At 69.4% G+C, this 13,819-nt stretch overlaps 3 pseudogenes; all 3 read right to left on the minus strand.

Annotated features, from left to right (window-relative positions):
- Positions 1-2,370: 2,370 nt before the first annotated feature.
- LOC132595731 (5S ribosomal RNA) lies at positions 2,371-2,506 on the minus strand (annotated as a pseudogene).
- A 4,124-nt stretch (positions 2,507-6,630) lies between these two features.
- Positions 6,631-6,766, minus strand: LOC132595732 (5S ribosomal RNA; annotated as a pseudogene).
- Positions 6,767-10,890: 4,124 nt separating this feature from the next.
- Positions 10,891-11,026, minus strand: LOC132595733 (5S ribosomal RNA; annotated as a pseudogene).
- Between the last annotated feature and the right edge of the window lie 2,793 nt (positions 11,027-13,819).

A 13,819-nucleotide genomic window follows, 5' to 3' on the forward strand; every position in this document is an offset into this window, starting at 1 on the left:
TATGGTGTGCCGCTGCCTTCCAGGGACGCCTTCTGGCCGCCTGGCCGCTCAGGCAGGCGGGGAGCGCCCCATCAGACGCTTGCTGTGGTTGGAGGGGCCTGAGGAGGTGGGGCCTGCAGCGGTACCTGACAGGGGCGGAGACGGCCGCCTCCACCACCGCCGCCACCATCGCCGCCACCGCGAGCGACAAAAGGAGTAAGCGGAGCGGGAGGCAAAAGGCCGACAGCACCCGGTATTCCCAGGAGCTCTCCCAGCCGGGACGTCTCCCATCCAAGTTCGAAACAGGCCCGACCCTGCTTAGCTTCCGAGATCCAGACTTGATCGGGCCCGTCTAGGCTGCTTTGGTAGTAGGTGTCGGTGGGTCGTGGGCTGCCTCTTGAGGCGCAGCTTAGCAGGCCGTTGGGCCTTACCGCCAGCCTAGCGGCCCGCCCGCACTGGCAGGGCCCCGCCGCCCACCTTGGCAGAGGAACGGAGGTCTCGGTGATCGGGTGGTGGCGGAGGTGTTGGCGACCACCCAGCCCAGGGAGGGCAGGACCCAGCAAAAGTTTCGGCGCTTGGCCTCCCATCCCAGACCCCGCAGGTCGCTCACAGGGATGTGGCCCCAGAGGCTTCAGGGCCCGGGGCCTGCGGTCCCTTGGGCATCCCACCTGCCCGCCCACGCTGCGCTAGGCACAGCCCTTTCGCAGACCGGGCCAGCCTTCCTGCCCGACAGCAGCTGGCCCGAAGCCAGTGGGAGCCACCTTTGAGTTGGCAAAGCCCCTTACCCAGCAATGCCACCCTTGCCCCCACACCACCGTCCGAGCTCAGGACCCCGCCCCAGGTGTCCAGCAGGCCCGCGGAAGCGGCTTGGGCCCTCTATCCCTCTTCGGCACCCGGCCGCGGCGAAACGGTGGAGGGGGGGCTTTTTCCGGATGGAGCTTTGGAGAGACACCCCCCGGCAGACAGGTGGCGGCGCCGGGGCTGGGATCCAGTGGGGACCGCCAGGTGCAGGTCGAGGGGCTCGCGGGCCGCATGGACGGCACCCGGGTCCGCGGCCATGTCTGCTTCGAGTCAGGGGACCAACGGAGCATATGGTGTGCTGCTGCCTTCCAGGGATGCCTTTTGGCCGCCTGGCCGCTCAGGCAGGCGGGGAGCGCCCCATCAGACGCTTGCTGTGGTGGGAGGGGCCTGAGGAGGTGGGGCCTGCAGCGGTACCTGGTATCCGGCGGGGGCGGAGACGGCGGCCGCCGCCTCCGCCACCGCGGGCGACAAAAAGAGAAAGCGGAGCGGGAGGCAAAAAGCCTACAGCACCCGGTATTCCCAGGAGCTCTCCCATCCAGGAGGTCTCCCATCCAAGTTCTAACCAGGCCCGACCCTTCTTAGCTTCCGAGATCCAGACTTGATCGGGCCCGTCTAGGCTGCTTTGGCTGTAGGTGTTGGTGGGTCGCGGGCTGCCTCTTGAGGCGCAGTTTAGCAGGCCATTGGGCCTTACCGCCAGCCCAGGGGCCCGCCCACCCTGGCAGGGCCCCGCCGCCCACCTAGGCAGAGGAACAGAGGTCCTGGGGACCGGTTGCTGGCGAGGTGTTGGCGACCACCCAGCCCAGGGCGGGCGGGACCAAGGAAACATTTCGGCGCTTGGCCTCCCACCCCAGATCCCGCAGGTCGCTCACAAGGATGTGGCCCCGGAGGCTTCAGGGCCTGGGGCCTGCGGTCCCTTGGGCATCTCACCTGCCTGCCCTCGCTGCGCTAGGCGCAGCCCTGTCGCAGACTGGGCCGGCCTTCCTGCCCGACAGCAGCTGGCCCGAAGCCAGTGGGAGCCACCGTTGAGTTGGCAAAGCCCCTTAGACCCAGCAACGCCACCCTTGCCCCCACAACACCGTCGAGCTCTGTACCCCGGCCCAGGTGGCCGGCAGGCACTTGGAAGCGGCCTGGGCCCTCTATCCCTCTCCGGCACCAAGCCGCGGCGAAACGGTGGAGGTGGTGCTTTTTCCGGATGGAGCTGTGGAGAGACACCCCCCGGCAGACAGGTGGCGGCGCCGGGGCTGGGCTCCAGTGGGGGCCGCCAGGTGCAGGTCGAGGGGCTCGCGGGCCGCTTGGACGGCACCCGGGTCTGCGGCCATGTCTGCTTCGCGTCAGGGGACCAACGGAGCATCTGGTGTGCCGCTGTCTTCCAGGGACGCCTTCTGGCCGCCTGGCCGCTCAGGCAGGCGGGGAGCGCCCCATCAGACGCTTGCTGTGGTGGGAGGGTCCTGAGGAGGTGGGGCCTGCAGCGGTACCCCGCGGGGGCGGAGACGGCCGCCGCCGCCACCGCCGCCGCCACCGCCGCCACCGCCGCCACCGCCACGACCGCCGCGGTCGACAAAATGAGAATGTGTGTAGCGGGAGGCAAAAAGCCTACAGCACCTGGCGTTCCCAGGAGCTCTCCCGTCCAGGAGGTCTGCCATCCAACTACTAACCAGGCCCAACCCTGCTTAGCTTCCGAGATCGAGTCGAGATCGGGCCCGTCTAGGGTGGTTTGGCCGTAGACACTGGGGGGGTCGCGGGCTTCCACTTGAGGTGCAGCTTAGCAGGCGCTTGGGCCTTACCGCCGGCCCAGTGGCCCGCCCGCCCCGGCAGGGCCCCGCTGCCCGCCTAGGCAGGGGAACGGAGGTCTCGGGGACCGGGCGGTGGCAGAGGAGTTGGCGACCACCCAGCCCAGGGCGGGAGGGACCCAGGAAACGTTTCGGCGCTTGGCCTCCCACCGCAGATCCCGCAGGTCGCTCACAGGGATGTTGCCCCGGAGGCTTCAGGGCCCGGGGTCGGCGGTGCCTTGGGCATCCCACCTGCGCGCCCACGCTGCGCTAGGTGCAGCCCAGAAGCAGACTGGTCCGACCCTCCTGTCCTACAGCAGCTGGCCCGAAGCCACTGGGAGCCACCATTGAGTTGGCACGGCCCCTTAGACACAGCAAGGCCACCCTTGTCCCGACGCCACCGTCCGAGCTCAGGACCCCGCCCCAGGTGGCCGGCAGGTCCGGGGAAGTGGCCTGGGCCCTCGATCCCGCTCCTGCCCACGGCCGCGGCGAAGGGGCAGAAGGGGTGCTTTTTCCGGATGGAGCTGTGGAGAGACACCCCGGAAGACAGGTGGCGGTGCCGGGGCTGGACTCCAGTGGCTGCGGCCAGGTGCGGCTCGCGGGGCTCGCGGGCCGAACGGACGGCACCCGGGTCCGCGGCCATGTCTGGGTGACGTCAGGCCGCCCCCTGGAGCGGCTGGTGTGTCGCTGCCTTCCAGGGACGCCTTCTGGCCGCCTGGCCGGTCAGGCAGGTGGGGAGTGCCCCATCAGACGCTTGCTGTGGTGGGAGGGGCCTGAGGAGGTGGGGCCTGCAGCGGTACCTGGTACCCGGCGGGGGCGTAGACGGCCGCCGCCGCCGCCACTGTGGGCGACAAAAGGAGAAAGCGGAGCGGAAGGCAAAAATCCTACAGCACCCGGTATTCCCAGGAGCTCTCCCATCCAGGAGGTCTCCCATCCAAGTTCGAACCAGGCCCGACCCTGCTTACCTTCCGAGATCCAGACTTGATCGGGCCCGTCTAGGCTGGTTTGACAGTAGGTGTCAGTGGGTCGCAGGCTGCCTCGTGAGGCGCAGCTTAGCAGGCCCATGGGACTTACCGCCAGCCCAGCGGCCCGCCCGCCTAGGCAGAGGAACGGAGGTCTCGGGGACCAGGTGGTGCCGGAGATTTTGGCGACCACCCAGCCCAGGGTGGGAGGGACCCAGGAAACGTTTCGGCGCTTGGCCTCCCACCCCAGATCCCGCAGGTCGCTCACAGGGATGTGGCCCCGGAGGCTTCAGGGCCCGGGGCCTGCGGTCCTTTGGGCATCCCACCTGCCCGCCCACGCTGCGCTAGGCGCAGCCCTGTCGCAGACCGGGCCGGCCTTCCTGCCCGACAGCAGCTGGCCCGAAGCCAGTGGGAGCCACCATTGAGTTGGCAAAGCCCCTTAAACCCAGCAACGCACCCTTGCCCCCACACCACCGTCCGAGCTCAGGACCCCGCCCCAGGTGGCCGGCAGTCCCGCGGAAGCCGCCTGGGCCCTCTATCCCTCTCCGGCACCCGGCCACGGTGAAACGGTGGAGGGGGGGCTTTTTCCGGATGGAGCTGTGGAGAGACACCCACCGGCAGACAGGTGGCGGCGCCGGGGCTGGGATCCAGTGGGGACCGCCAGGTGCAGGTCGAGGGGCTCGCGGGCCGCATGGACGGCACCCGGGTCCGTGGCCATGTCTGCTTCGAGTCAGGGGACCAACGGAGCATATGGTGTGCCGCTGCCTTCCAGGGACGCCTTCTGGCCGCCTGGCCGCTCAGGCAGGCGGGGAGCGCCCCATCAGACGCTTGCTGTGGTTGGAGGGGCCTGAGGAGGTGGGGCCTGCAGCGGTACCTGACAGGGGCGGAGACGGCCGCCTCCACCACCGCCGCCACCATCGCCGCCACCGCGAGCGACAAAAGGAGTAAGCGGAGCGGGAGGCAAAAGGCCGACAGCACCCGGTATTCCCAGGAGCTCTCCCAGCCGGGACGTCTCCCATCCAAGTTCGAAACAGGCCCGACCCTGCTTAGCTTCCGAGATCCAGACTTGATCGGGCCCGTCTAGGCTGCTTTGGTAGTAGGTGTCGGTGGGTCGTGGGCTGCCTCTTGAGGCGCAGCTTAGCAGGCCGTTGGGCCTTACCGCCAGCCTAGCGGCCCGCCCGCACTGGCAGGGCCCCGCCGCCCACCTTGGCAGAGGAACGGAGGTCTCGGTGATCGGGTGGTGGCGGAGGTGTTGGCGACCACCCAGCCCAGGGAGGGCAGGACCCAGCAAAAGTTTCGGCGCTTGGCCTCCCATCCCAGACCCCGCAGGTCGCTCACAGGGATGTGGCCCCAGAGGCTTCAGGGCCCGGGGCCTGCGGTCCCTTGGGCATCCCACCTGCCCGCCCACGCTGCGCTAGGCACAGCCCTTTCGCAGACCGGGCCAGCCTTCCTGCCCGACAGCAGCTGGCCCGAAGCCAGTGGGAGCCACCTTTGAGTTGGCAAAGCCCCTTACCCAGCAATGCCACCCTTGCCCCCACACCACCGTCCGAGCTCAGGACCCCGCCCCAGGTGTCCAGCAGGCCCGCGGAAGCGGCTTGGGCCCTCTATCCCTCTTCGGCACCCGGCCGCGGCGAAACGGTGGAGGGGGGGCTTTTTCCGGATGGAGCTTTGGAGAGACACCCCCCGGCAGACAGGTGGCGGCGCCGGGGCTGGGATCCAGTGGGGACCGCCAGGTGCAGGTCGAGGGGCTCGCGGGCCGCATGGACGGCACCCGGGTCCGCGGCCATGTCTGCTTCGAGTCAGGGGACCAACGGAGCATATGGTGTGCTGCTGCCTTCCAGGGATGCCTTTTGGCCGCCTGGCCGCTCAGGCAGGCGGGGAGCGCCCCATCAGACGCTTGCTGTGGTGGGAGGGGCCTGAGGAGGTGGGGCCTGCAGCGGTACCTGGTATCCGGCGGGGGCGGAGACGGCGGCCGCCGCCTCCGCCACCGCGGGCGACAAAAAGAGAAAGCGGAGCGGGAGGCAAAAAGCCTACAGCACCCGGTATTCCCAGGAGCTCTCCCATCCAGGAGGTCTCCCATCCAAGTTCTAACCAGGCCCGACCCTTCTTAGCTTCCGAGATCCAGACTTGATCGGGCCCGTCTAGGCTGCTTTGGCTGTAGGTGTTGGTGGGTCGCGGGCTGCCTCTTGAGGCGCAGTTTAGCAGGCCATTGGGCCTTACCGCCAGCCCAGGGGCCCGCCCACCCTGGCAGGGCCCCGCCGCCCACCTAGGCAGAGGAACAGAGGTCCTGGGGACCGGTTGCTGGCGAGGTGTTGGCGACCACCCAGCCCAGGGCGGGCGGGACCAAGGAAACATTTCGGCGCTTGGCCTCCCACCCCAGATCCCGCAGGTCGCTCACAAGGATGTGGCCCCGGAGGCTTCAGGGCCTGGGGCCTGCGGTCCCTTGGGCATCTCACCTGCCTGCCCTCGCTGCGCTAGGCGCAGCCCTGTCGCAGACTGGGCCGGCCTTCCTGCCCGACAGCAGCTGGCCCGAAGCCAGTGGGAGCCACCGTTGAGTTGGCAAAGCCCCTTAGACCCAGCAACGCCACCCTTGCCCCCACAACACCGTCGAGCTCTGTACCCCGGCCCAGGTGGCCGGCAGGCACTTGGAAGCGGCCTGGGCCCTCTATCCCTCTCCGGCACCAAGCCGCGGCGAAACGGTGGAGGTGGTGCTTTTTCCGGATGGAGCTGTGGAGAGACACCCCCCGGCAGACAGGTGGCGGCGCCGGGGCTGGGCTCCAGTGGGGGCCGCCAGGTGCAGGTCGAGGGGCTCGCGGGCCGCTTGGACGGCACCCGGGTCTGCGGCCATGTCTGCTTCGCGTCAGGGGACCAACGGAGCATCTGGTGTGCCGCTGTCTTCCAGGGACGCCTTCTGGCCGCCTGGCCGCTCAGGCAGGCGGGGAGCGCCCCATCAGACGCTTGCTGTGGTGGGAGGGTCCTGAGGAGGTGGGGCCTGCAGCGGTACCCCGCGGGGGCGGAGACGGCCGCCGCCGCCACCGCCGCCGCCACCGCCGCCACCGCCGCCACCGCCACGACCGCCGCGGTCGACAAAATGAGAATGTGTGTAGCGGGAGGCAAAAAGCCTACAGCACCTGGCGTTCCCAGGAGCTCTCCCGTCCAGGAGGTCTGCCATCCAACTACTAACCAGGCCCAACCCTGCTTAGCTTCCGAGATCGAGTCGAGATCGGGCCCGTCTAGGGTGGTTTGGCCGTAGACACTGGGGGGGTCGCGGGCTTCCACTTGAGGTGCAGCTTAGCAGGCGCTTGGGCCTTACCGCCGGCCCAGTGGCCCGCCCGCCCCGGCAGGGCCCCGCTGCCCGCCTAGGCAGGGGAACGGAGGTCTCGGGGACCGGGCGGTGGCAGAGGAGTTGGCGACCACCCAGCCCAGGGCGGGAGGGACCCAGGAAACGTTTCGGCGCTTGGCCTCCCACCGCAGATCCCGCAGGTCGCTCACAGGGATGTTGCCCCGGAGGCTTCAGGGCCCGGGGTCGGCGGTGCCTTGGGCATCCCACCTGCGCGCCCACGCTGCGCTAGGTGCAGCCCAGAAGCAGACTGGTCTGACCCTCCTGTCCTACAGCAGCTGGCCCGAAGCCACTGGGAGCCACCATTGAGTTGGCACGGCCCCTTAGACACAGCAAGGCCACCCTTGTCCCGACGCCACCGTCCGAGCTCAGGACCCCGCCCCAGGTGGCCGGCAGGTCCGGGGAAGTGGCCTGGGCCCTCGATCCCGCTCCTGCCCACGGCCGCGGCGAAGGGGCAGAAGGGGTGCTTTTTCCGGATGGAGCTGTGGAGAGACACCCCGGAAGACAGGTGGCGGTGCCGGGGCTGGACTCCAGTGGCTGCGGCCAGGTGCGGCTCGCGGGGCTCGCGGGCCGAACGGACGGCACCCGGGTCCGCGGCCATGTCTGGGTGACGTCAGGCCGCCCCCTGGAGCGGCTGGTGTGTCGCTGCCTTCCAGGGACGCCTTCTGGCCGCCTGGCCGGTCAGGCAGGTGGGGAGTGCCCCATCAGACGCTTGCTGTGGTGGGAGGGGCCTGAGGAGGTGGGGCCTGCAGCGGTACCTGGTACCCGGCGGGGGCGTAGACGGCCGCCGCCGCCGCCACTGTGGGCGACAAAAGGAGAAAGCGGAGCGGAAGGCAAAAATCCTACAGCACCCGGTATTCCCAGGAGCTCTCCCATCCAGGAGGTCTCCCATCCAAGTTCGAACCAGGCCCGACCCTGCTTACCTTCCGAGATCCAGACTTGATCGGGCCCGTCTAGGCTGGTTTGACAGTAGGTGTCAGTGGGTCGCAGGCTGCCTCGTGAGGCGCAGCTTAGCAGGCCCATGGGACTTACCGCCAGCCCAGCGGCCCGCCCGCCTAGGCAGAGGAACGGAGGTCTCGGGGACCGGGTGGTGCCGGAGATTTTGGCGACCACCCAGCCCAGGGTGGGAGGGACCCAGGAAACGTTTCGGCGCTTGGCCTCCCACCCCAGATCCCGCAGGTCGCTCACAGGGATGTGGCCCCGGAGGCTTCAGGGCCCGGGGCCTGCGGTCCTTTGGGCATCCCACCTGCCCGCCCACGCTGCGCTAGGCGCAGCCCTGTCGCAGACCGGGCCGGCCTTCCTGCCCGACAGCAGCTGGCCCGAAGCCAGTGGGAGCCACCATTGAGTTGGCAAAGCCCCTTAAACCCAGCAACGCACCCTTGCCCCCACACCACCGTCCGAGCTCAGGACCCCGCCCCAGGTGGCCGGCAGTCCCGCGGAAGCCGCCTGGGCCCTCTATCCCTCTCCGGCACCCGGCCACGGTGAAACGGTGGAGGGGGGGCTTTTTCCGGATGGAGCTGTGGAGAGACACCCACCGGCAGACAGGTGGCGGCGCCGGGGCTGGGATCCAGTGGGGACCGCCAGGTGCAGGTCGAGGGGCTCGCGGGCCGCATGGACGGCACCCGGGTCCGTGGCCATGTCTGCTTTGAGTCAGGGGACCAACGGAGCATATGGTGTGCCGCTGCCTTCCAGGGACGCCTTCTGGCCGCCTGGCCGCTCAGGCAGGCGGGGAGCGCCCCATCAGACGCTTGCTGTGGTTGGAGGGGCCTGAGGAGGTGGGGCCTGCAGCGGTACCTGACAGGGGCGGAGACGGCCGCCTCCACCACCGCCGCCACCATCGCCGCCACCGCGAGCGACAAAAGGAGTAAGCGGAGCGGGAGGCAAAAGGCCGACAGCACCCGGTATTCCCAGGAGCTCTCCCAGCCGGGACGTCTCCCATCCAAGTTCGAAACAGGCCCGACCCTGCTTAGCTTCCGAGATCCAGACTTGATCGGGCCCGTCTAGGCTGCTTTGGTAGTAGGTGTCGGTGGGTCGTGGGCTGCCTCTTGAGGCGCAGCTTAGCAGGCCGTTGGGCCTTACCGCCAGCCTAGCGGCCCGCCCGCACTGGCAGGGCCCCGCCGCCCACCTTGGCAGAGGAACGGAGGTCTCGGTGATCGGGTGGTGGCGGAGGTGTTGGCGACCACCCAGCCCAGGGAGGGCAGGACCCAGCAAAAGTTTCGGCGCTTGGCCTCCCATCCCAGACCCCGCAGGTCGCTCACAGGGATGTGGCCCCAGAGGCTTCAGGGCCCGGGGCCTGCGGTCCCTTGGGCATCCCACCTGCCCGCCCACGCTGCGCTAGGCACAGCCCTTTCGCAGACCGGGCCAGCCTTCCTGCCCGACAGCAGCTGGCCCGAAGCCAGTGGGAGCCACCTTTGAGTTGGCAAAGCCCCTTACCCAGCAATGCCACCCTTGCCCCCACACCACCGTCCGAGCTCAGGACCCCGCCCCAGGTGTCCAGCAGGCCCGCGGAAGCGGCTTGGGCCCTCTATCCCTCTTCGGCACCCGGCCGCGGCGAAACGGTGGAGGGGGGGCTTTTTCCGGATGGAGCTTTGGAGAGACACCCCCCGGCAGACAGGTGGCGGCGCCGGGGCTGGGATCCAGTGGGGACCGCCAGGTGCAGGTCGAGGGGCTCGCGGGCCGCATGGACGGCACCCGGGTCCGCGGCCATGTCTGCTTCGAGTCAGGGGACCAACGGAGCATATGGTGTGCTGCTGCCTTCCAGGGATGCCTTTTGGCCGCCTGGCCGCTCAGGCAGGCGGGGAGCGCCCCATCAGACGCTTGCTGTGGTGGGAGGGGCCTGAGGAGGTGGGGCCTGCAGCGGTACCTGGTATCCGGCGGGGGCGGAGACGGCGGCCGCCGCCTCCGCCACCGCGGGCGACAAAAAGAGAAAGCGGAGCGGGAGGCAAAAAGCCTACAGCACCCGGTATTCCCAGGAGCTCTCCCATCCAGGAGGTCTCCCATCCAAGTTCTAACCAGGCCCGACCCTTCTTAGCTTCCGAGATCCAGACTTGATCGGGCCCGTCTAGGCTGCTTTGGCTGTAGGTGTTGGTGGGTCGCGGGCTGCCTCTTGAGGCGCAGTTTAGCAGGCCATTGGGCCTTACCGCCAGCCCAGGGGCCCGCCCACCCTGGCAGGGCCCCGCCGCCCACCTAGGCAGAGGAACAGAGGTCCTGGGGACCGGTTGCTGGCGAGGTGTTGGCGACCACCCAGCCCAGGGCGGGCGGGACCAAGGAAACATTTCGGCGCTTGGCCTCCCACCCCAGATCCCGCAGGTCGCTCACAAGGATGTGGCCCCGGAGGCTTCAGGGCCTGGGGCCTGCGGTCCCTTGGGCATCTCACCTGCCTGCCCTCGCTGCGCTAGGCGCAGCCCTGTCGCAGACTGGGCCGGCCTTCCTGCCCGACAGCAGCTGGCCCGAAGCCAGTGGGAGCCACCGTTGAGTTGGCAAAGCCCCTTAGACCCAGCAACGCCACCCTTGCCCCCACAACACCGTCGAGCTCTGTACCCCGGCCCAGGTGGCCGGCAGGCACTTGGAAGCGGCCTGGGCCCTCTATCCCTCTCCGGCACCAAGCCGCGGCGAAACGGTGGAGGTGGTGCTTTTTCCGGATGGAGCTGTGGAGAGACACCCCCCGGCAGACAGGTGGCGGCGCCGGGGCTGGGCTCCAGTGGGGGCCGCCAGGTGCAGGTCGAGGGGCTCGCGGGCCGCTTGGACGGCACCCGGGTCTGCGGCCATGTCTGCTTCGCGTCAGGGGACCAACGGAGCATCTGGTGTGCCGCTGTCTTCCAGGGACGCCTTCTGGCCGCCTGGCCGCTCAGGCAGGCGGGGAGCGCCCCATCAGACGCTTGCTGTGGTGGGAGGGTCCTGAGGAGGTGGGGCCTGCAGCGGTACCCCGCGGGGGCGGAGACGGCCGCCGCCGCCACCGCCGCCGCCACCGCCGCCACCGCCGCCACCGCCACGACCGCCGCGGTCGACAAAATGAGAATGTGTGTAGCGGGAGGCAAAAAGCCTACAGCACCTGGCGTTCCCAGGAGCTCTCCCGTCCAGGAGGTCTGCCATCCAACTACTAACCAGGCCCAACCCTGCTTAGCTTCCGAGATCGAGTCGAGATCGGGCCCGTCTAGGGTGGTTTGGCCGTAGACACTGGGGGGGTCGCGGGCTTCCACTTGAGGTGCAGCTTAGCAGGCGCTTGGGCCTTACCGCCGGCCCAGTGGCCCGCCCGCCCCGGCAGGGCCCCGCTGCCCGCCTAGGCAGGGGAACGGAGGTCTCGGGGACCGGGCGGTGGCAGAGGAGTTGGCGACCACCCAGCCCAGGGCGGGAGGGACCCAGGAAACGTTTCGGCGCTTGGCCTCCCACCGCAGATCCCGCAGGTCGCTCACAGGGATGTTGCCCCGGAGGCTTCAGGGCCCGGGGTCGGCGGTGCCTTGGGCATCCCACCTGCGCGCCCACGCTGCGCTAGGTGCAGCCCAGAAGCAGACTGGTCCGACCCTCCTGTCCTACAGCAGCTGGCCCGAAGCCACTGGGAGCCACCATTGAGTTGGCACGGCCCCTTAGACACAGCAAGGCCACCCTTGTCCCGACGCCACCGTCCGAGCTCAGGACCCCGCCCCAGGTGGCCGGCAGGTCCGGGGAAGTGGCCTGGGCCCTCGATCCCGCTCCTGCCCACGGCCGCGGCGAAGGGGCAGAAGGGGTGCTTTTTCCGGATGGAGCTGTGGAGAGACACCCCGGAAGACAGGTGGCGGTGCCGGGGCTGGACTCCAGTGGCTGCGGCCAGGTGCGGCTCGCGGGGCTCGCGGGCCGAACGGACGGCACCCGGGTCCGCGGCCATGTCTGGGTGACGTCAGGCCGCCCCCTGGAGCGGCTGGTGTGTCGCTGCCTTCCAGGGACGCCTTCTGGCCGCCTGGCCGGTCAGGCAGGTGGGGAGTGCCCCATCAGACGCTTGCTGTGGTGGGAGGGGCCTGAGGAGGTGGGGCCTGCAGCGGTACCTGGTACCCGGCGGGGGCGTAGACGGCCGCCGCCGCCGCCACTGTGGGCGACAAAAGGAGAAAGCGGAGCGGAAGGCAAAAATCCTACAGCACCCGGTATTCCCAGGAGCTCTCCCATCCAGGAGGTCTCCCATCCAAGTTCGAACCAGGCCCGACCCTGCTTACCTTCCGAGATCCAGACTTGATCGGGCCCGTCTAGGCTGGTTTGACAGTAGGTGTCAGTGGGTCGCAGGCTGCCTCGTGAGGCGCAGCTTAGCAGGCCCATGGGACTTACCGCCAGCCCAGCGGCCCGCCCGCCTAGGCAGAGGAACGGAGGTCTCGGGGACCGGGTGGTGCCGGAGATTTTGGCGACCACCCAGCCCAGGGTGGGAGGGACCCAGGAAACGTTTCGGCGCTTGGCCTCCCACCCCAGATCCCGCAGGTCGCTCACAGGGATGTGGCCCCGGAGGCTTCAGGGCCCGGGGCCTGCGGTCCTTTGGGCATCCCACCTGCCCGCCCACGCTGCGCTAGGCGCAGCCCTGTCGCAGACCGGGCCGGCCTTCCTGCCCGACAGCAGCTGGCCCGAAGCCAGTGGGAGCCACCATTGAGTTGGCAAAGCCCCTTAAACCCAGCAACGCACCCTTGCCCCCACACCACCGTCCGAGCTCAGGACCCCGCCCCAGGTGGCCGGCAGTCCCGCGGAAGCCGCCTGGGCCCTCTATCCCTCTCCGGCACCCGGCCACGGTGAAACGGTGGAGGGGGGGCTTTTTCCGGATGGAGCTGTGGAGAGACACCCACCGGCAGACAGGTGGCGGCGCCGGGGCTGGGATCCAGTGGGGACCGCCAGGTGCAGGTCGAGGGGCTCGCGGGCCGCATGGACGGCACCCGGGTCCGTGGCCATGTCTGCTTCGAGTCAGGGGACCAACGGAGCATATGGTGTGCCGCTGCCTTCCAGGGACGCCTTCTGGCCGCCTGGCCGCTCAGGCAGGCGGGGAGCGCCCCATCAGACGCTTGCTGTGGTTGGAGGGGCCTGAGGAGGTGGGGCCTGCAGCGGTACCTGACAGGGGCGGAGACGGCCGCCTCCACCACCGCCGCCACCATCGCCGCCACCGCGAGCGACAAAAGGAGTAAGCGGAGCGGGAGGCAAAAGGCCGACAGCACCCGGTATTCCCAGGAGCTCTCCCAGCCGGGACGTCTCCCATCCAAGTTCGAAACAGGCCCGACCCTGCTTAGCTTCCGAGATCCAGACTTGATCGGGCCCGTCTAGGCTGCTTTGGTAGTAGGTGTCGGTGGGTCGTGGGCTGCCTCTTGAGGCGCAGCTTAGCAGGCCGTTGGGCCTTACCGCCAGCCTAGCGGCCCGCCCGCACTGGCAGGGCCCCGCCGCCCACCTTGGCAGAGGAACGGAGGTCTCGGTGATCGGGTGGTGGCGGAGGTGTTGGCGACCACCCAGCCCAGGGAGGGCAGGACCCAGCAAAAGTTTCGGCGCTTGGCCTCCCATCCCAGACCCCGCAGGTCGCTCACAGGGATGTGGCCCCAGAGGCTTCAGGGCCCGGGGCCTGCGGTCCCTTGGGCATCCCACCTGCCCGCCCATGCTGCGCTAGGCACAGCCCTTTCGCAGACCGGGCCAGCCTTCCTGCCCGACAGCAGCTGGCCCGAAGCCAGTGGGAGCCACCTTTGAGTTGGCAAAGCCCCTTACCCAGCAATGCCACCCTTGCCCCCACACCACCGTCCGAGCTCAGGACCCCGCCCCAGGTGTCCAGCAGGCCCGCGGAAGCGGCTTGGGCCCTCTATCCCTCTTCGGCACCCGGCCGCGGCGAAACGGTGGAGGGGGGGCTTTTTCCGGATGGAGCTTTGGAGAGACACCCCCCGGCAGACAGGTGGCGGCGCCGGGGCTGGGATCCAGTGGGGACCGCCAGGTGCAGGTCGAGGGGCTCGCGGGCCGCATGGACGGCACCCGGGTCCGCGGCCATG

The sequence above is a fragment of the Globicephala melas genome, unplaced genomic scaffold, assembly GCF_963455315.2.
Source record: "Globicephala melas unplaced genomic scaffold, mGloMel1.2 SCAFFOLD_584, whole genome shotgun sequence".
In the NCBI taxonomy this organism is placed as follows: domain Eukaryota; kingdom Metazoa; phylum Chordata; class Mammalia; order Artiodactyla; family Delphinidae; genus Globicephala; species Globicephala melas.